The 23,953-nt window shown below is 34.4% G+C and overlaps 1 protein-coding gene across 1 annotated transcript in view; it reads left to right on the forward strand.

The window, feature by feature from the left end:
* SEMA5A (semaphorin 5A) overlaps nt 1–23,953 on the forward strand; it is a 657,936-nt gene that overhangs the window by 77,035 nt on the left and 556,948 nt on the right. Inside the window, exon 2 of the mRNA XM_007486811.3 lies at nt 14,879–14,987. The gene's annotated coding sequence lies outside the window, so the exon portion shown is untranslated. The remainder of the gene's footprint in view (nt 1–14,878; nt 14,988–23,953) is intronic.

The following is a 23,953-nucleotide window of genomic DNA, read 5'->3' on the forward strand; positions in this document are numbered from 1 at the left end:
ACCTCCTTTTAATTTTCTACAAAAAGTGTAACATAATTGACTAAAGAGCTCAGCAAATTCAATAGATCTGCAAAAAAGAACTAATACCTTACTTTCACATTCTTCCTATCTTTCAAGCTCTTCCTTTCTGGGTACAAAGTGGGAGAATTTTTTGAGTTCTATCCCAAGAGTCAAGTGTGATACAAAGTAGTTATTATTCATTTTGGCCACTCTTGTTGTGGATATTGTATGTCAAGAGTAGCCACACTAGTCACTCACCTCATACACCTGTGAATATAGAAGACTATGCATACATTGAATTTAAGATACTTTGGGAGGAAGGGCACTAGACATTAGCAGGTCAGAAAAGGGAACCTAAACCCTTCATTTCTTATAAATAAAAGTCGTTTAGTAAATATTGGCTGATTGTTAATGGGAAGCACAGTGGTGAGGACCCATGACCTATGTGTTGTTAGAAATAGAATCTCACAAAATGACAAAATTACTAGAATATAAGAGTAACAGTCACATTCTGGGAACTCAACTTGAGAGTGTGAGTACATGTTGAGACAATGATGCAGAAAGGGTATAATATAAAATTGGCTACTGTGATCAGCACAAGGATTCGTGATGGAAAAAAGTGCTATCCACCTCCAGAGAGAGATCTGAAGAACTCTGAATACATATTGAAGAATTATTCTCCCACTATATTTTTCAAGCTTTTTTTTTAGAAATATGGTTGATGTGGAAAGATGTTTTGCATGTTTTCTCAGATATAATTGATGTCATATTGCTTGCCTTTTCAGTGAGTGCAGGAAAAGATGAGGGTGAGGGAAAGTATTAGTTACTAAAAATTTAAAAAGAAAAGAATGTTAAAAATAAATAAATGACAATTTAAAAAGGATGGTTTTATTACTTTATTTAGAGTGTTGATATTTTTTGCAGTTTTATTTCAAACTTTCTAGCTTAATGTTAAGTAAGACTAATGAAATAGATCTGTTTGATTTTGTGTAACACTATGAAAAATATAAAGTACAAAGCTCAGACTTTGAGGGAGAGAGGGAGAGAGATAGATAGATAGATAGATAGATAGAGAGAGAGAGAGAGAGAGATTAGATGTATAAATCTGGCAAAGATGCTTATAATCATAAAGGGAAGTCTTAACAGTTACAATGCCCCATTTAAAAAACCCTGTGAATGATTAATCCACATAGTAGCATGAAAGAGATTTATAAGTGGGATGCATTCACATGGTGAAGATTGTATATCATTAAAGTAGTTATCTTCTTCTCTGGATTTGCAGACTTGCTATTTTAAGAGCTATATATTGCTTCTCACTTCAGGTTCTAAGAATCAGGCCCTGGTAGTAATTAAGTAATACATTAATATTTTTACAGTTTGTCCAACATAAGGAAAGATTTTGATATGACAGAAAATCCTATAAACAAAATTCCATATTTGATGATTTTTATGGTGTATTTAGAAAAGTGCATAATATACTTATTGAGTATGAATGCCACATATGTTTAATACTATTCATATTTTTTCTTTTTTAACTAGACAAAGTCTTCCATATCACATGATTTTATTTAAGAGACTAGAACATTGGCATTCTCAAGAACCTATTTCAGAATGTTAACACATTATTATATTTGTACTTTTATCTTAGAGTATCACATATACACTGGGATCCAAGTTGTGGTTACAATTTATGCTTAGAATTAGATAGGCATGGGAGAAAGAGAAAATTTCTATTTTGGTCAAGATCATGACTTCCTAAGTCTGTCATTTTTAACCAACCTAGGGAAATGCATAGATAGGTGATCAGTTTAATAATATAAGCTTCTGCTTAAGTCCTACTACTGTATTAATATGACTATAACCATTTTATAGTAATATTGTTGATAATTTTGCACAAGAAATATCCCAAAATAAATATATGTAACAAAAATGACCATACTGACAGTTATCATTAATTTTTTCTCATATCATTTTGGATACAGCGAAAATAAAAATTAAGTTTTGACTTATAGGTTGATGTGTTATTATATAATGCATATGTCCATTTCATCATGTTGTAAAACAAGACTTTTATGGCTTACACTAGAGAAAAATTCCTGGAAGAAATAGACTAAAGAATGGTATGCTTCAGATTCCTTCAGTTCTTTCCAAGACAGTAGATAGCCTTTTTCATTAAGAGTCCCTTGGACATATCCAGGTTCTTGACTTGTTGATAATCTAATCATCTATCTTCAGTATATTCATTGAAAGATAGTATTTCCAAAGAAGTTAGTATATACTAAAAGTACTTGACATTGATATGGCACTTTAAAAGTTCCAAAGTATTTCCTTCCTCATCTCAATCTTAAAACATAGTTGTACACATATAATGTCCATCTTGTAGATGAGAAATTTGAGATTCAGAAAGAAGTTATTGCCAGCAAAGCAATGTATATAAAAGCAGTGGAAAGAAAGAGAGATGAGACCAGAAAAGGTAGCCATTTGTGTGGCAGAAGTGAAGGATATCTGATATATGATCCATGTGCTTCCTTGATCTTTATAAGATATCAGGAGATCTAGACAAAGGCATACCAACAGCATTTTGGTTGAATTCCCCATACAAGATTTTTGGGAGGACATGGTCAGTAGTTATGTTTAATCAGAAGGCATGAATGAGATTGTAGAACCATTGAAATAAAAAAATTTTTTTATGTTTTTTTTCTTCCTCCCAAATTCCTCACATATGTCAGTAAAATGTTTTCACTTAGACATATTTATATTTTAATTCAAAATGTCAAACAGTTCATTGCACATTATAAATTCTCAAAAAAAATAATTGTTGAATTGAATTGTAGTCCAGGATACTTGGTTAAGTGAAATAATAGAAATAATTAGAAAATTTGAAATTGTTTCTGGGTTATCAATCTGGCAAATGAAAAACATAATTATTTCCTCTTATAGGACAAAAAGGTACTAGAAGAGATGTGAAATAGCTAAATGTCTTTGTCCTGTTGCAGAAAATGCTAGTAAAGTTAGTATGCTTTTTTTTTCTGATTCTCCCTTGTCTAGTCTGTTCAATTGACCTATTACTCTATTTTTTAACCAATAATAAGTGGTTTCCCTCCTATTTCATTCTTTCCCTTTATATTTTACATGCTTTGTTTTTCCGAATGAATTTTACTTTTTTATTGAAGTTGGTAAAATATCTTTTTGATATTTTGATTAGTAGAGCATAAAATTATAGATGAACTCTTTGCCATTCAGTGGATTCTTTAAATAATCTTTTGAGGCATGGCAGGCTTGGAAACTATGGCAACTTTAAAAGGCAAATGTAGGCTGTGAGCCCAGATCATACTGGAATAACTGTTTAGCTCATGATAGAAGACATTTGATGTTTACTTCTTCCCTTTCCCTTTTCAAAATATGTCAGACTACAATTATTTTGAAAGGAAATAGACATTCCTTCTGATTCTGGGAAAGGTCCATCTGATCATTCTCAGGTTTTAAAGTAGAGTGAGTTTTTTGCATTTAGGCTCAGTACAAATATATTTGAAATTAATATTTATGTTCTTGGAAAGAAGTATATGTATATCAAATGATTTCCATATTTTAATTTAAGCACCATAGAATGAACTGTGATCATCTTAGTTCTACTTTATTCTCTTAAAGGTGAACAAATGGAAAACCAGAAACATTATATAACATTGTCCGGCATGTAGTTATTCAGTGGTAATATTGGGATTAGATTCTAGGCTTCATTCTAGGCTCCCAGTCTTAATTAAAAACTAAGTGAAATGTAACCACAGTATAGCCAGGGTTGGTTTAGATATCTAGTCGTTTGCTCTTTAATATAAAATTTATATTAATTAAATGAAAAAGCCAAATAATATTTAATTGCAAGAAAATGAATTTCTGAAGCCAAATATGTAAAACGCCATCTCAAATGTGTCATAGTAAAAACTGGTGAGTTATATCTTGCTGGAATGTAAAAATAATTTTAATAGCCATATTAAAATATGTTCTTTAATTATACTTCCATTAATGTTTCCATTTACTATTATTAATTTCAGATATTCTGAATGTGAGGGTTAGGTATTTGACTGTAGCCTGCCTAATGACATACTAAACAAGACATAGTGTCTAATGCAGGGTAATGTAGCAAGTATTAATTAAGCATCTATTATGTATGTACGAGGTTCTCAGCCAGGAGCAATGGATTCAAAGGCAAACTGAAAAAAAATCCCTGCCTTCAAGCAGCAAACACTCTACTGAGGAATATAACTCATAACACATAATTATGGACATCTTAATTCATGGAGAAAAAAAGAAAACAGTCAGATCTAAGGTGATCACTTGAGGCTTCTCATGGGAGATTATCTAAACTTGATCATGAATGAAGTCAAATTTTCTAGAAAGTGTTATGTTAAAATCAAAACTTTGTAGAGTAATTTTGAAACGTTTCTACTAAGAGACCTTGGTCAAAAGAAAACCAAATTTTTAATGATGATATATTTGAAAATAGTTATCTTTCTAATTTTAGTGGTGGAACACAAGCTAAAAATAGTATTTTATTCTTGAGGGAAAAATTTATGAAAGGTGACTATATAAGATTACAAAGTAACAGATATTTTGAAGTCTTCTTTTCTCTCTTGGAAAGCCCTGAGGCAACATTTTGAGAAGCAAGGAAACAACCCCCTCCCTTTCTTCCTGTACTAAATGTAATAGAAGTTTGTTATAGCCCTTTCATGTACCTTGGTCCTGCAGGGCATAGTTCTGCAAATAAAGAATTACCTTTACTGGCAGTCAGTTTTACAGTCATAGTATTTCCTCTCTATTTATGCATAAGACTGGGCCACTTTCAGTATCTGGCAGAATGAAATAATGAACCTTGACATTATCTATATTGCTAATGGATTCTTTATTCTTCTTCTCTTAATCCCCTCACACCTTGTTTTATTTATGCTTTAGGCTGTTCTCATATTACAGTTTATGCTTTTAAACCTTGGGGTCAGATTTGCCTTTCTCTTTGGTGTCTTTTGAAATGCAGCAAAAATGTAATTCAAGGACCATAAGTGCAAAGGAACCTAGGGAATAAAACAAAACTATATAATACATTCATCATCCCAGCATTCTGCTTCATTTATTTAAAACATTTAGTAATTTATTCCTTTGTGTCAACAAATCCCCCCCCCCTTTTTTTGTTATGCTGTCTTTGGATTGTATACATTCTATTAAGTGCAAACCATAGTACCAATGCATCCTGCTTTATGGAATTGCATTTTATTTCACCCCTCAGAACTTACAACTCTCTGGAATGTTTAAATTCATTTATTTCACTGTCTCCACCTCTAAGATCCTGCAAAGTATTTCTCTATTCTAAATGGTTGGAAATCATGGAAGAACTACATAAGGTTTCTTGTTCTTTTCACAAAACCAGAATCTGAAACACTGCATTTCAAAATTCTTGAGCTGAGGGAGTGTAGAGAAGGGGGTGAGAGAGAGAGAGAGAGAGAGAGAGAGAGAGAGAGAGAGAGAGACAGAGCCAGAGCCAGAGCCAGAGAGAGCCATAGAGAGAGACCAAGAGAGAGAGAGAGATAGAGACAGAGAGAGAGACCAAGAGAGAGAGACAGAGAGGCAGAGGGGCATTCAATAAATGCCTTTACATTGAAAACTTCTTTACAACCGTTTCCAGGCTTCAACTGATGATACTTCAAACATTACTTAGAATAGCATTATAGTACTTACACTCCTTTCTTAGGGCTTTCATCACAAGTTGCTTAGATTATTGCAATGGTCTCCCTGCCTCAAGTCTCTTCCTATTCCATTCTATCCTACACTGCTGCCATTTTCTTTAAGTGCACATTTTACCATAATCAGTTCTAGGGACTATAGTCTCAAAGATAAAATAGAAATTCCTCTTTTTAATTTTTAAAGCCCTTTGAACTGCCCTCCAACTCATTTATTTATTTCCTGTCCACATTACTTACCTTTACCCTTCTACACTCTAGGTTCTAGCCAGACTGACCTTCACTCCATTACTTACACAATTCATTTCACATCCCAGTGCCTTGATACTGGCCATTCCCTGTAATTAGAAGATGCTCCCCTCCACATCCCAGACACCTTCTCCTCTTTCAAAATGCAGCCCAGGAATAATCTTTTATATGAAATATTTTAGTTGTTTATCTTCCAGTTCTTTTCCTCCCAAATTTGCAAATATTCTCTATATATTCATATAAGTTCTTGTCTCCCCTATTATAAAGTCTTTGCAATTATGGATTGTTCAAATTTTTTGTTCTTATTTTCCAAGCATCTAACAGTGACCATGGCAAATGATAACCATTTGATAGTTTTTGCTCTGCAATTGATACTTTTATTTTTAAAATAATATTTATTTCACCAAAATACTATGTAAAACAATTTTAACATTGTTTTTTAAAAATTGAGCTCTAAATTCTCTCCCTCTTTCCTAATCTCCCTCTCTTGTGCCTTCCCATGCTCAAGACAGTAAACAATCTGATATAGATTTTTACATGTGCAATCATGCAAAACATTTTTCCGTATTAGCCATTTTATGGAGAGGAGGAGGAGAATAAGAGAAGGAAGTAAGAGGCAGAAAGATATAGTATATTTTGGTTAATATTTAGTTCTTTCTCTGCAATTGGATGTCATTTTTCATCATGAGTCTCTGGGATAGTCTTGGATCACTTCATTATTGAGAATAACGAGGTCATTCACAGTTGTCCATTGCTGTCACTGCTTAAGCTCTTCTGATTCTGCTCACTTGACTATTTATCAGTTCATGTAAGTTTTTTCAGACTTTTCCAAAATCATTTGCTCATCATTTCTTATAATGCTATTTCATCACAATCTTGTTCAGCCATTCCTCAGTTTCTGGTTCTTTACTACCACAAGAATGTGAATTTGTATAAATAGATCATTTCCCCTTTAAAAAAAAAAATAAAACCTCTTTGGAATACAGGCCTAGTAGTGGTATTGCTGGATCAAAGGGTATGCACAGTTTTAGAGTCTTTTGTACATAATTCCAAATTGCTTTCCAGAATGAATGAATGAGATAACAACTCCAACAAGAGTGTATTAATGTCCTAATTTCCCCGTGTTCTCTTAAACACTAACATATTCCTTTTCTATCAAATCAGTCAATCTAATAGTTGTGAGGTGATACTTTTGGAGTTGATTTTTAATTGAATTTTAATCTTTTCAATTACATGGAAAAACAATTTTTGGCAATTGTTTTCTGATATTTTATGAAATAGATTTCTCTTGACCTTCTGAAGGTAAATAGTGTGATATAAGTTATATCAGTGCTTTGATGCAATACATATTGTAGGAAACACTATACATGCATACATGCTTATAATGGAATGTGTGCGACTCATTCAGTATTTCCACAGATGTGTGGTTGTATCTTTGTGGATACTCCCTATAGGGGTGTATATCACTAACTGTCAGAATTCTATAGGTAACTCTTGTCTGTCCTATAAATCCTTCACAAAGATTGCAAATGATCCATTTGGGGCCTTCCTGCAGAACTTTCCATGTTATAAATTCTTAGATTCTTTATAGAATCGTAACATAATTTTAGGACTAGGAGGGACCTCAGAGGTTATCTAGTTCAACCCCTGCATTTTCTAGGTGTAGAGACTGGGGCTAAAAGAGATTAAATGATTTTCCAGGGGCATAAGACAAAATCTCCAAGTGGAAAATATGGAATTTGAATTCAGATCCTGCGTCTCCAAGTTCAGGGACCTGACTTACTGTGCTTGTTTCTGCTGTACAATCCTTAATTGTTAATATATGTGCTCATTCTCTCTTAGGCGATTTGCCTCCCCATTGTCCTTTAGGTAACCTGCAACTTTCAGTTCAGAAGTTGTAGTATTCTATGATTTGAGGCCATTGGAAGAATATCAATATTAAATAAAAAGTCCTTAGTTTCAAGGAAAAAGATGGACTTCATTAAAGTATTGCATCATTTTCCAATAGCACTCCAGCCTGTGATTGTTCTATGTATGATCTTGGAGTTATTTGCCTAAAGGTGAGAGTTGAACCTGTGAGTGCACAAGAGATCACCAAGCAAGAATATAAAGAAACAGGAAAGCTCAGGATAGACCTCCGGGGTCCATGCAGTCATAGAAGGTGGGAAGGAGAGTTATCCTGTAAAGAAGAGGACAGAAAGGTAACGTGGAGGAAAACCAGGAGGTAGGAATTTCATGAACAAAATCCAGAAAGAAATGGAAGAAAAAGAGGGAGAAAGAGATGATAATACCAGTATGTATATAACTTAAAAAGCAGAATTAAACAACTCATCAATATCCTTGAATAGGGTGTTTGGCATAATGAACAAAAGACTAGTAACTTCAATATTTATTGGAGTTTTCTTCCCCCACTTAGCTATTAGAGTTACAGGAGCCATGGATTAGTCCCATCTGAGAAATAGAGAAGGGACCAGCACAAAATGTACTACACTTTGATGAGGTTTACTATGAAAGAGAATCACTTATTGGATTTTTAGGTGAGCTCAATGTATCCTCTTTGTAAGGAAGTAAAAATAGGGATCATCTTAACATTTGCAATTTGAATCAAATATTTTATGCCTGATTTGTAGCTGTCTAAATTGACAATATACTTTTCTGCATTGAAGATAATGAAGTATGTTATATATGCACATTAATGGTTATAACTTTTGTAGGTGGAATTTATATACCTTTTCCTAGATTAATAATTTGGATGGACAGGAGTAACTCATTAAGCACTAGTAGTCCATTTTTATTAATTGACATGACTTTCTGTTAGCTGTCTCTTCCATAGATAGATCATATAAATTATACTTTTGCTGCTATGATAGTATACACTGTATTTTCCCTCTCAGTCTTGAGGACCACTTGTGCTGCTCTAGCTGAAAGGCAATAATCACAAATTTGTAGTGTACAAGTCTCCTGATTAATTGAAGAATGTACATGGTTTATTCATATTCACATAAGCAGGGTTACTGCCAAAAAAGGATCTAATTGGTTAAATAAATAACCCTAAGATTTTATTGCTTAAAGCCTTTTCTTTTCTGAATTATTAATGTTTTGTCACCCTCCAAATCAGCAGCAGTTAATGACTGATTTGCCTGAGGCTTACAATTCTCCAATCAGTTGTAAATTACCACTATGACTTAGTTTGCTAACTTATAGCTTGTATTATTAGCCTTGTTTTGAAAGTAGAATTGAGAGCAGTTTAAACTTTTTTCTAGTTAGATATACATTTTTCTTTTTGTTCTTTTTCTTTTCTTCTTATTCTCCTAGAGAGAATTATTTTCCTTCATCATAACTAGATTTTAAAAGGCACACAATGTGGTCAGCTCAGAATTAACCTTGGGGTAAAGCAGATAAAAATGTAAACTTCCATAATTAGTATGTTTCCAATCATGTCTCAAAATAAAACTTTTTATTGGATGGAACACTTATTATGTAGTGTTTTATGAACTTGGCTCTTGGCTTACTATGACTTTTTGAAAAATGATTACAGTAATAATTCAGTTTCTCCATTTGTGATGTTAAGGCAACAGTTTGCTTTTTCTGCATATCTGAGATCTAGCCACAATTAATACCTAAAGCATTTGCTGTCTTCAAAAGAATGGCTGCACTTCCTGAATAGATTTCTATCTGATTGGTGAGAATTATAGGTTTCCCTACAATGAAAAATATTTCTTTAATTGTATATAAAAATTTCTGTCAAAGAGTAACAAAATATAAGTTGAAGTGATAAATATATTTCTAGCAATAAGAGGGAACATTATGCAGTGGTTGAAAGTTAGAACAAGAATTATGGTATTCTACATAATTTTTTTCTTATTTGTTTTCTATCACTAATATATTGTGTTTATTTTACCTTGGTCGTGTACTATTGCTTTTTACTTATAATAATATGGGAGTAACAAGACAGTTGTTACTATACAGTCTAACATCTATTTAACTTCTTGAAAACAATTTTACATATAATATCATGATATTAGGTGTTATTTCTTTGACATACTTTCCTTATAATAATCCCTGTGATTTGTTGATGATTAAATTGAGACTCTAAGAAGATAAAATAGTGTCCTGCCATCACACATCTATTAAATATTTAAGGCAAGATCTGGATTTTAGTCTTTAGACTTCAAATCCAGTTTATATAGTTTTGTTATTAATATCCTCCTTGTCATTAATTCTATAGGTACTTACATTTATATGTGTTATCATCAATTTAAGATTTCTCTCTAATCATGCAGATCATAGCTCATCCATGCCTGCCTATATCTTATGATTCTTATCTATGCTCTCCCCAAAGTTTACCACAGGGAATTCATCAAACCTTCTGGAAACTTTTGTCCTACCTAATGTTATGAGGGTACAGATGAAATATTATGATTGTCCACCTTGCTCTTGCTGAATGACCAATGTATTTTTTCTCTTTGTTGTATAATTCTTTGATGACAGTTTTTTACTCTTGTTTCTTTGGAGTTCCTCTTTGACTTCAGCTTGCTTGCAGGTGTTGCGTCCTTCTCACCTTCTCCAGCTGTAATTCTTCCCAGTCTTACAGTTTTTATTTCTTCAGAAGCACTGATGTTTCACATCTTACTGGAATATAACAACTTGGGTAAAATGTTAACATTGAAAAGATGGTCCTTTGCTTTCATGGAAAGCTTAGGGTCAATAAAAAAGCTTTATAATTTACCTACTACAGTCTAGTCTCTTCCTTTTCAACTCCCTTACTCTGGGAAGAACTCTCCAGGTCATCTATGGAAATGCATATTAATGTCTGGTCAATAGACATTTTCATTCTCATGATCATTCCTGTGTGAATGGACAGGCCAAAATCATTCAGATGATTTCTGATCTCTTCCAGTAGTCTCTACAATATCTTGAGATTTGATGTTATCATCAAAATGTCATCTTTAAACAGTGATATTTGGAGCACTTCATAGTCTATAGGAAATCTTTCCTAGATCTAGACTGTGTGCGGAATCTCCTCCTTCACATTGCTGAATACTTTTGTGTTAAGCAGACATTTCCCTGTTCTGTGTCTTACTCAATATTTGTGATCATAAGGTTATTGAATAGGTTTATTTCTTCTCTAATATCTTCTATAGAATTCTGAATTATTTTGATTTGTGGTTGGGAGATACCTTGCTGTCCAGTAAAATAATCTGTCAGGTGATATTTTTTCTATTGAATCAAATATTCCTTTCTGCAATCAACAAACAATAAGTTAAATATAATCTTATTCTCTGTGTCTTTTAATTATCTTAGACACAGCAAAGATGTGATGAATTGCTGAATATAGCTGTACTTGTAAAAAAATGCAGTCTCTTTTTTGGTGACCTATTTATTAGCTAATTACAGAGGCATATCACCAGCAGGCTAGCCTCCTAATAATGAAATCTATTTTGGTCATAGAAATCTATGATACAAAGAAAAAAATGATTCTAAGTACCATGTGACCATTTTCTATGCTTTTAGGGACAGTAGCTAATTAGTAGAAAACAGTAGAATTTTCTAAGGATCTTACTGCTTTTAGATCATAAATAATCTTCAGCTTGACTGTTGTTACTCTGATATGTAATTATTAATATGAAAACCTAATCCAGTGACCAAAGAGTGGACATAATGTTGGAGGTGAATTATATTGCATATTTTTGTGATAAACAAACCAGAAGAAAATAGGAAGTTGTAGGAATATGGAAAGATGATGTGCAGGTGTGGGGGACCAAGGTGTTAAATTTCCCCCAAATTCTCCCTCCTCTATCCTGAAAGTTCAGAAGGAGGACACAGGTGCAGAGAAAAGAGCAATGCAACCTTGAGTATTATGGTATGAAAGCAGAGAGAAAACTCCCTCCTTGGCTCCAGAGGCCAGGCTCTAGTCAAAATTATTTTTGTTGACCATTTGCTTCCCTTAATGAGCTACCTTGGTAGAGAGAAGATAAATATGTGTATTGTTTCTGGCTGAGCAGTTGGGACAGCAGAAGCCTGAGAGAGCAAGCAGTAGCCTAAAGCCTGTTGATAGAGTAACATGGTGGATTAAAGCAACATTGTTAGGAGCATGCTGGTGACAAGTGTCATCCTTTTAACTCTTTCGTAACCCCCGCTCCCATCTTGTTCTGAGATGCTGTGCAACATTCCGACCCATGAGACATCATAGTAAATTGTTATATTTGGCAGCCCAATGAGTGGAGCATCCAGAGAATTTAAGGTCCATTGCCCAGGTTATCTTAACTCTTCTATGTTATAGGGTCATCAAGATTCCTTCAGTTACTGTGAACACATTCAAATAGTATGGTGGTTTGATGGAAAAAGCAGGTCAGTGTTCCATTTTTCCTGTGGGCTAGTGAAAAAAAAGGGAATTAGCCTTCATTTACCAGGTCTGAAGCCCAAAAAGGAACAGAAGACTGAAGGCTGTAAATATAAGTATTATCCCAGAGACAGTTGCCCAACATGGCTTGAAAAAATCCAGCTAGAAGAGAGAGGTTGAGAAAGCTACAGGAGTTGGATGGGATCAGAGACTTTGGGGGACTTGTGCTCACCATCCAGGTGGAAGTCTTGGTCAAGAAACCTCTTAGTCACCAGTATGAGTATAAAATCACAATTCACCCTCAGAATAAATGAAAAGATTTTTTAGCAATGTTAAATTTTTGACTTTAGAAAAAAAATGCATTTTCCCTGTTTTTGCTTAGTATTAGATCAAGCAGCAAGCAGGCCAGGACAGAGCAAAACCTGCATCCCTGGAAAAACACAAGATGAATTTTTTCAGTGAAGTTTTGGACTGACACACCCCATTAGAAATTTTTTTTCTCTCAAAATCTCGAGTAAACACCTTAATTTTTAAAAGTATGCTATCCACAAATTTGTGTTCACTGTTGTCTCATATGTATTCTTTTTTGTCTGTCACATGTGGAAGTCCTGTCTTTGTGTGTTTCTTCCAAATTGGGCATTCACAAAATATGCTTCAGAGTCCTCCATGGAGGGAGGTAATTAATTCTGGCCTCTAAACTTGATAGTGTTCCATAAATCTTCTTTTTCCTTATCTCAGAAGGGGCCCCATGTTGGACGCCAAATATGATTTACTATAATGTCTCATGGGTGGAGGTGAGGGTTACCAAAGAGTTAAAAGGATGACACTTGTCACCAGCATGCTCCTAACAATGTTGCTTTAATCCACCATGTTACTCTATCAATAGGCTTTAGCCTACTGCTTGCTCTCTCAGGCTTCTGCTGTTCCAATTCCTCAGCCAGAAACAATACATATATTTATCTACTCTCTACCAAGGTAGCTCATTAAGGGAAGCAAATGGTCAACAAAATATAATTTTGATTAGAGTCTGGCAGGGAGGGAGTTTTCTCTCCTGCTTTCATATCATTATGCTCAAGGTTGCATTGCTCTTTTCTCTACACCTGTGTCATCCTTGTGAACTTTCAGGATAGAGGAGGGAGAGTTTGGGGGGGATTTAACCTCTTGGTCCCCCACATGCAGGTAGGTATTCCTTGAAATGGCAAGAAGAGTATTATGAAGATAATCCATAAATCTAGAAGGGTATAGAGAGTATCAATACAGACTACAACCAGTCTGGATGCTGCATGCACATCTTTACCTCATCTCCTTTCCTAGTATTCTTGAGTATATGTCTTAGGAAGAAGATGAGAGAGAAGACACCCTTATAGTTGTAGGGACCTCCAGACGTGTTTTCTGCTATACCTAGAAATTGCAGAAATATTTTTGAAGCAATTTATTCATCACATATTAATAATATGTATTAATACTACTAATAGCAGTACTAATAATAAATGTTTGCAAAAAAAACCTCATGGAAATAATTACAGCTTATATACCAACATTATTTGCTAAGCATGCAGTATTAAAGAGATTCTATGAATAACTTGATTAAATTCTCAACATCACATCAATATAGATGTCAATGCCTCTCGGGAAATTCAAATTTGTAGGAAAAGGTGAGGATGGTGAAAACCATGCATTAGAATAGTTCAGGAAAAAAGAAATGAGAGAGGCCAAAGCCTTAGAAATTACACAGAAACCTAATAATGCCTCTTTATCATGAACAATTTTAAATAAAAGAACTGTTAGACATTAGATGTGCGTACCAAATAATGCCATATGGAAAGAAATGCATTACAGTTTAATAGACAGGAAAATAGTTGCAATTGATGTTGACATTATCCCTTATTTAACTGTGACTATATTAAGCCCAACTCATTAAATCTTAGAGGTAAAAACATGTAGAGAGAATAAAAAAGAGGGGAAAAAAGTAGCAACCAGTTAAAACAATTTAACTGTGAATTCTACAAATAAGGTTGAATAAATTGCTTTGACTTTGGGGAACCACAATGGTATCAACACTTGAAATAGTATTAAGTGGCGCTGGAGAAGCAATATTCCACAATGAAAATAGCACAAAACTTAGTGGAAACCTGAACTTTGCCATCATCTTAACTTTGCCAGTAACTCATTCTTTGACTTCAGTCAAGTCAGTTTCTTCATCTCTAATGAAGAGGAATATCTAATAGAAGAAATATTTAAAAGCTTATTATTTCTGGGTACCTAGCACAAAGTAAGTGCTTAATAAGTGTTTATTGACTATTATAAGATGGTAAATAGGAACACTTCTTTTTTAAGAGAAAGCTAATTATATAATATACATAAAGAGTAATACACATATACCTTTGATAGATGAATGAATAAATTAATGAGTGTTCATGTTTAGAAAGAGGATGAATTCCTTCATATTTTCTGGTTAATTTTGTTTTCTTTTCACATAAAATGATGCAATTTACCATGAAGCCTTTGAAAAGATATTTAATTTTTGAAAAGTGTCAATTTATTTCCTTTCTTCCTACAGGGCAATTTGCCTACATGAGAAAACATTCAGAAAAAGATTCTGTGTCTTTGATGTGTACTCATTTTAAGTGCTGAGATTCGCCTGGCTCCTGATCTGACTTCCTTTAACAGTGAGTAGAAGTGTATTTTCCCCCCTTTCTCTGTCCTTTTCTTTTACCTCACCTGTTCTATGATTTACATCCCATATTCTGAGTTGAGTTCTCCTCACTTGACACTATCATATAATAATAATAATAATATTAATTCTCTTGCTCTTCATCAGGCCAGTATTTCTAGTTGTCTTATACTATAAACTTATGAACCTGTATAAAATAGGCTGAACTTCTGATATTTCTAATCTATTTTTTGGGTAGCTGGCCTTTTTTGGTACTGGGATGATCCTGCCTTGTGATAGGTGGTTGGATTTTAGACCATGATGTCCTGGTTTTCTGTCTGGCTTACTGATTCTGGATGCCTGATTCTACCTGATTTGGTACCTTGTCCTTGCTGCTGCCTTCCTGAAGTTGTCCTTGCCAATTCTTACTTAGCCTTATTTTTAACACATGATTATTCATTTGGATCTAAACTTTATTATATTGTGCAGTATCGTATGTGAAGTCCCAAGTCTCTTTCTTGGTTTATTGATTACTTCCTAGTTACAAACCTCTGCTTGCAACAACATTCTGAACCCTGAATTCTACTTCAACTTTTATTTAATTGTATTTTACCTATCATTTCCTTAGATTTAATGCTCATCTTTGCTGTGCCTTATACTCTCCTATACTCATGTTCTATTCCAGAATAATCAACTGCAGACTCATGCCTCTAGGCCCAGATACCTGTTCTCTTTGACTTTATAGGTCTATTTGGACCGTTCTTGCATGGTCTGTGTCACCATGCTGTTTCACAAGCCCAATTTGGACATTTGAAATAGGGTCTGTCCTTTGAAACCAGCATTTGGAGTTAGAGATATTGGCAACATATTGGAAAGAACACTGGGTTTGAAGTAAGAACACATGAGTGAGTCTTAGCTTTTCTTACTTATGTAAGATCACTTTCTGAGCCTCACCATTTTCATCTATAAAGTAATTATGTGCTATTAGATGACCTTTAAGATCTTTCTGTTCCATACTAACCCCACTAAAATTTAAAATCTTATCATTGTGGATTGAGATAGTAAGAAACATGGTGGCCTTGGTGGCTCCTAGGCTGACAGCCTACATCCTTTTCAGTACATATTTAAGAAAGGTTATAAAATTATAAAATTATTAAAGAGACATGAATAACATAATAATACCTAATTTAATATTCTTCCATTTTGTAATCAGAAGGTCACTAAAAAAGAACTTTGGAATGAAAAAAAGACAATTATTTAATGTCTGTTCCATTCTGTTCCCTTCCCTTCTCTTCCCCTTGCCCACCCTTTCTCTTTATCCATTCCTTTCTCCAAGAACATGATCATTTTGCTCCTCTCTTAATAAAAGTCAGACAATATTATGGTTTTTATTGGCAACAAGATGGTTTGAAAGACTAACCAGAATTACTTTTATAAATCTTATGTTGAAATGCAACCCAGAAAATAATAATTTTCTCAGAGAGAATAACAGGTATTAAATCATAACAGGTTATTTTACTTATTCTCAAGCAGATAATATACATTTGAACTATTTCAATTTTTGTACTTTTTTCAAGATAAGTAGAATAGTATATTATATGCCAATACTGCATTCTTCACTAGCAGAATTATTTGTAGCAAATACATGGTCATTCCTTTGTTTTGGTCTAATTTTTAATAATTTATACACTAGGTGTATTATATCCTTTCTCTTGATTTCTCTTCCATTTTCCAGGTGTTTCTATGAGAGGGCCTGTGGGATAGAAAAAAAGAGAAGCCTAATAGTTTGAAATAGTGTTAGGAAATTTCTTTCCCTTTTCAAATCTCAACCACATCTTCTACATCCTCCTGAAAACTTCTGCTTATCAAATGACTCCTGTTATTTACTAGAACAGAGATGAAGCTTGTTTCTATGAGTACAAAATAAAACAGGAAAAACACAGTAATGACTCAGCCACTCTACCTCCATTCTCTATACACAGGACAGGAATTTTTCATTTCATACTTCATTCACACTACACTAAATTGATTTCCAGAGTCACATAACCCTATCAAAGGGTGCTGCACTGAAACTATCCCAGAGCTGTGTGTGATGACTCTTTTGTTCTGAGATTTATCAGGAGGAAGATATGAAAAAAAAGATCTTGGACAGGGACCAGAGAAAAAACTTATCCCAGATCTTTGGTTATTTTCCCTGGGAAACCATTGAAAACCATACACCATTACCATTTAATTCTGCAATTTACTATATTAAAAAAACAAAGAAAAAATTTATGGCTTTGTCTTTACATCATGTTAATTTATACAAATATATTCTATAAAGATATGAAACATAGATCCTAAATATCTAATTAATTTTCTGAATATAATTATTTAATAATGGTAGGTAGTCACTCATTTCTAATATATCTTCTTTTACAATCTGTTCAGAAAGAAGATAGTAGGATATTCCATGCTAATTAAATACATTTTTTGACATTAAATGTTACATACTTAACTTCTGTACATATAATTTACATGAAAAGGGTGTGTGTGTGTGCAATGTGTTTAATGAGTAAGCAAACTGTTACTGGGAGAAAATTTGACATCATATATATATTATTTAATACAATTTTTTTCATTTTGCTCATTTTAAGTCAACCTCTATTTTATTAATTTAAGCCAAAGCCAACTTGCTTAAGAAAACTATCTCTCGAGTTATACCCAGAAAGTAAATACTACCCCCAAATCTTGCATTCTTGTTTTGTAGTCTTTTAGAACCCTTCACTGTTTTTTAAATCAGCAAACTTCTAGTGTTTGAGATCACCCAGCTGGAACTGGAATGGATGTTAGGGTCCCATCAAAGGACTACTCATATTACAGATGTGGAAACTGTGGATTAGAGAAGTTAAGTGCTTTTCCCAAGGTCCAATGGTAACAAATGCCAGAAGTGAGATTCGAACCCAGGTTTTCTGGTTATAATCAATAAATATCCTTTCAGCTATACCACAGTATTTCCATGACATTGAGTTTATTTCACTTTAACTTAATTGGTAATGTTCTTTTTCCCTAGTAATATAGTGGAATCAGGAATAGAAAAGACTTCTGATTCAGACCAAAGTGGGTTTATAGATGTGGTGATTTAAGGAAGTTAGATAACCTGTAGCTAGTTGGTATACTAGCATGACATGGAGTTATTAAGACCTCAATTCAACTGGCCTTAGGCAGTTTTTAACGATGTGACCCTGGGTAAGTCTCTTATTCCAGTTTTCCTCAGTTTTCTCATCTGTCAAATGAACTGGAGGAGGATATGGGCAACCATGACGGTATCTTTGCCAATAAAACCCCAATGTGTTCAACAAAAGTCAATCACAACTGAAAATGACTGAGAAATAATAACATGTTGAGAATTACTCTGGCATTTAGGCTTGCCACCTTTTCTATAAGTGTAACCAGGTAGGATTTGAAAGACAAATGGCAGAATGACAAATGTAACTACTTATGTAGTAGAATTCAAGAGTCTTTCTTTACTTAGCCCCATTTGTTTAAAAACATCACCCACTAGCTTGCCATGATGTTGTCTTCATTTCTTGCTGGTCTAAATTTGCCTAAATAGAATCACTTCTTTGGTTTAGGTAAGTAACTAAGTTGGGAAGCATCATTTCAGGAAAGAATATCATAGCACATGTGTTATTTAGGAAGAAAGAGGAATATTTTATCTGAAAATGGAAGAAACTTTCCATTCTAAATTTCTCTAGATTCCAGTGTTTCATATGACATAATTGACCTCTTAGCTAGTATTTTAGATTTCCTCCCTAATTCTGAGAACGTAGCTATCCACAGAAGAAACAACAATGGCTCCAACATCAAAGAATCCAGGTTCAAATCTTATCTTTCGGACTCTTTAGTCAGTCAGTCAAATTCTTTGGGCCTCACTTTGCACATATGGAAGAAGAGAGAGTTGGACTAGATGACACTGATCTAATCTATACAATTAAGGAAATAAGATACAGGACAAGGAAATTTCAGTGTGATGAGAAAGATTGAAATGGACAAGCTAGGAATTCAGTTTAAACATTCATTACGTTTCCTCTTATATAAAGATTACTTTTATAAGTACTGGTGGAGATTTGTTAGTGAAGTATAGGATGTTTCATTACAGAACTTAAAACTTAATTGGTAGATTTAGCATATATCAAATTATAAAACAGATGATGATAATTATAGTGGGGGGTCAAGGAAGACTTGTTGAAGGAGATCCCTGCTGCCATCTTAATTGGGCACTAAAGGATAGGAGTTGAACAAGTAGAGATGGCTACAGAGGATATTCTAAGCCTAAACAGCATAGAGGCTTGAGGTGGAGTCATAAAGACTGGAGTCCAAATGAGGCTTCAGACACTTACTAATTGTGTGACCCTGAATGAATTAGGACTCTTGACCTCTGTCTACCTCAGTTATCTCATATGTAAAATGAGAACAGTAATAATAATAGCATCTATCTCCAGGGCTATTTCAAGGACAAAATAATATTTGTAAAGTACTTTTCATGTCTTAAAATGTTACAGAAATGCTAGTAATATTATTAGAAAGAATGGGGCATATGCATAGGAACTGTAAGTAATTCTCTTATGCTACAATGTGGGGGAGACTATTCCAAGATAAGGCTGGAAGTTTAGGTTGGTATCAGATTGGAGAGACCCTTGCATGAAAGGATAAAGAACACACATTTTGTTTAGCGTAGGCAAATTCATTGAAGGTTATTGATCAGAGTGACCTCGTTAGTCTTGTTAAAAAAAAAAAGATTTCTATGTGGACTGGATAAAGCAGGTACCGCAGGTAGGGAAAACTTTTAGAAATATATTATGCTAATTCTAATGGGATATATATTAAGCACCAGCATTAAGATGATAACAATAGGAACAGAAAAGAGAAAATGACTTAAGAGCTATATACAAAAGTAGATTCAATCAAATTTGGCAGCTGATTGGAGAGTAAGAGAAAATCCAGGAATAATGAAAAAATGTTTCAAATGTTACTAAGTGAATAGTTGTGCCATTAACAGGTAGAGGAGGTATGAAAGAGCAGGTTTTTAAGGAAAGATAATACATTTTGTTTTAGACATATTGTATTTGAGGTGTTCGGTGATGGAGATGAGTCATAGATGGGCACAGAAAGCATGGGATATTATAAGCAAGAGAAGCCAGGTTCCAGATTTTGGGTTATTTAAGCTCCTGTCTAGAAAGATATGCCCCAAAGGAGAGAAGGTGTTGAATACAAATGAAAGTTGGCCATAAGCAGAAGTTAAGGAAACTCATCTAAAGAAATAATGACATACTCTCATACTAAAATGAGAGAGAGATCGAGAGAGAGAGAGAGAGAGAGAGATCGGAGAGAGAGAGAGAGAGAGAGAGAGAGAGAGAGAGAGAGAGAGAGAGAGAGAGAGAGAGAGATTAATTCAATGGGAAAACTCTTGAACTGCAAATTGATAGTCTTGGACACACTGCCTACTAGCTGGGGAAGTAATTTCACCTTTTTGAGATTCATCTGTAAAACAAAGGCATTGGATTAGGGTTCTTCTGCCTCCCTATTCTAAGGTAATGAGATATATATGTCAGATTTCTCTCCCAATATAAAATTAGTTGTATTACTCCATCATTAAGAAATTTGTCTTCTTACACTCAAGAAATATACCTACATTTTTGGTTGGACCCTGTGACCTCTGTTTAGATTTTAATAATTTATTTTGTACTTTATCATTAAATATCCAGGCTGAATAACTGGGTTAAAACTAGGCAAATGACCACCTTGCTTTTATTTTTGTAAAGTTCAGAAAGCTACCACAAAAATCGCAGTTATTCACATTTAAATAGTGCATTACATATACTTTCCAAAGTACTTTCTTCTCTTTCCACCTCCCTGGGGCATAAGGAGTGCTTGTATTCTTCTTCCTTTATAGTTCAACAAATTGAGTTTCGGAGAGATTGGGTGGCTTGCCAGTGGTGTAGTCATATAGCTAGTTAGTGTCAGAGTCATCATTTGAATGTAGAACTTTCTTATGGCAAATCCTCCCCTTTGCTTTGCATGTTCTATACAATATAACAATCTCCTATAAATTTCCCCCCCAAGGGTCCTGTTCTTATAAAACTGTGTCAACTAAGCAGAGGGGCAGGTAGCCTGCTTGTCTGAGTCTCAAGTTGATACTTAGAAAGCTGTGACTAGCAATGACTCCTTCTATGACCTAAGGGTAAAACATTTTACCTCTGTGTCCTCTCCATAAAATGGGGATAATAATACTCATTTGCTTGCCTACCTACCTCACTGGGTTGTTGTAAGGATTAATTAGACTGGGTGAGTAAAAGAGCTTTGAAGATTCAGTGTGCTGAATGGTGTTATTACTAATAAACCTATTAAACCTTCATCTGCCCTGTGTCCTTATTTGTAGCACTTAGTAATACTGCAGATGTAACTGTACTCCATCGCTCAAGGCAGGCAGGCAGGCAGACAACACACAATGGGATGTGCTTGTGCCTGTCTCCCTCCCCCCCCCCCCCCTCCTGTCTCTGGGCACAGAGCTGAGGATGCCTGCCCCAGCTTGATCTGACTCTGAAAGTAGTAGGGCTTATTTACCAGTCTCTGCCAAGGTGGGGTGAATCCTGCCATATTCGTAGCCCTTTTATTTGTGCCAAAGAAGCAAGAACCATTTTCCACAGATGCTAGCTTTTCTAGTGGGATTCCTAGCTTGCCTGCTTGGTGGTGAGGCGGAGGAGAGAGTGCCTGAAAGATCCTTCGATGATGTGGTCATTCCTAGTCCTGGAGAAAATCTAGAACTCCAGAATGAGAATTAGTAACTAGCTAGTCATCAGGAACTTGTTGTTATGATTTACAATCTCTTTTTTGCTTTTTCTGAACCCATGAGAAGGGCTCAGACTTTATGGTGAAAAATGTTATTTAATTATGCATGGAATGAATGGTTTTACTTATGGTCTCCAGGTAACCTATGAGGGCAATAATCTTCTTGCCCGTCTTTGCTCTGCATCTTACTGTCATGTCAATAAATCAAACAACTGATCAACCAGTGACAAGTACTTATTTATTAAGAACTTACTGTGTGTCAGGTTCCATGCTCAGTGATAGAGATACTAAGAAAAGGAAAAGCACTCCCTGCCTTTAAGTAGCTCCCAATCTAATGAAGCAGATCACATGTAAAATAGATACATACAGATAATTAAATAGATGGAAGATAATATTAGGAGAGAAGACTCTAGTGGCTAGGGGGAGCAGAAAAGTTAGTTAAGTTTTGAGAATCAACTACTGCAAAATAATATATATATATATATGTGGAGGGAAATATTTGGAAGTGAAACAAATGTAACGTACATGTAATACCTACCTCATGGAGTTGGTTGATTTGAACCCTTCACCAGCCATAATCTATTATATAAATATAAGAAACTATTTTTCCCTTTTATCCAGTCCACTTTCCCATTTGGTATTATAATGTAGTTTTGGAATTCCTGTTCTAAATGGTATTTATGGGTTAGTGCCAGTCTTTGAGAGACAGTGTGGTATAATAGACAGAAAACTGATCTCAAAGTGAAGTCCCATCTTTGTCACCTTCTTCGTCTGTGACCATGGGTCATTTAAGCACTCAGTTCTTTAGGCAACTCTCCAAGTGTATAAATTGGAGAGGATGTGCCTACCTGCATTTTATAGATGGAATTTCCAGATTTAAGAGCTCCCTATGCCTGTGTAATCACGGGTCTATTCCTATCCCTACTTAGAAGAACTAATTAAAAAATCAACAGATTTAAAATTTAATACTTTGTATATAATCATTTGATTTTTCCTATATATTTTCGTATTTCCTATCCTTTTGTGTTTTGGAAGTGATGGTGCACATCCTATAATTTTAGCATGAAACTTTATGTAAGACTGATATTTGTTTGTTTTTTCTTCTGGTACGAAATGTTTGGCTAACTATCTTTGGAACTGTAAATAAACTAGTCTGCTTGATTTCCTTCAGTAACAGGGCTGGACAGTTTGGTGGTGTAGTGAATGGAGCACTGGGCCTATAGTCAGAAAGACCTGAGTTCAAATACAGCCTCAGACACTTATTAGCTCTGTGACCCTGGGCAAGTCACTTAAACTCTGCTTTGTTTTTCTCATCAGTAAAATGAGGATAATAAGAGTACCAACTCCCAGAAAAGGATTAAATGAGGTAATATTTGTAAAAACACTTAGCTTAATGCCTGGCATATAGTAGGCACTCTATCAATATGAACTATCATTATAATTACTTATAATGTTCCTGTATTATAGCAGGCAAAGCAAAAAGGGAAATACAGGCGAGAGAAAGCTTGAGAATATATGCTACAATTATTTTATATTCCTTTTTCTTTACTAAAGAGAATTGGATAGGTTACAGTTAGCTGTAGGGATAAGGCTGGGGTTTGATTAAGTTACATCTGTTAGTTTGAGTCATCATCTCTGGTGGTCCCAACATATCTTACTCAGTATATTAAGGATATTATGACATCCCTCCCTGTAATTTAGCTTTATTAGCAGTTTCTACTATTACTCCAAATTGGAAGCAAACATGGTGCTTTTGGGCAAAGTAAAGATGTGTTGGCAGGAGTGATCACAGTGACTTACAGAGCACCTGCTGAACCTATAATTTCTTATAACAAATGATAGTATACATTTTTAGTCCTGTAGTTCCTCCAGTTTGAAATTCTGTGACTTGCCTTTAGGTAAATACTCTACTTGGTTTACATAGAGGTCTCCAGATTCATTCATCATATGAAAGTTATATCTATCCAGCTTAAAATGATTTCAGAAAAAGCCAAGCTCTCTGGTAAAAAATCAATAAGTATGAATATAGTCATTTTTCAAAAAAAATATTTTTTTATTAGAGAAAAATCCCTTTGGGCTGGGATGACAGCAGCCTGATGTGATTAAGTAATATAACACCTTAAACTTTTATGGGGTCTCCTTTCTTCGCAT

This window comes from Monodelphis domestica, chromosome 3 (assembly GCF_027887165.1).
Source record: "Monodelphis domestica isolate mMonDom1 chromosome 3, mMonDom1.pri, whole genome shotgun sequence".
NCBI lineage: Eukaryota > Metazoa > Chordata > Mammalia > Didelphimorphia > Didelphidae > Monodelphis > Monodelphis domestica.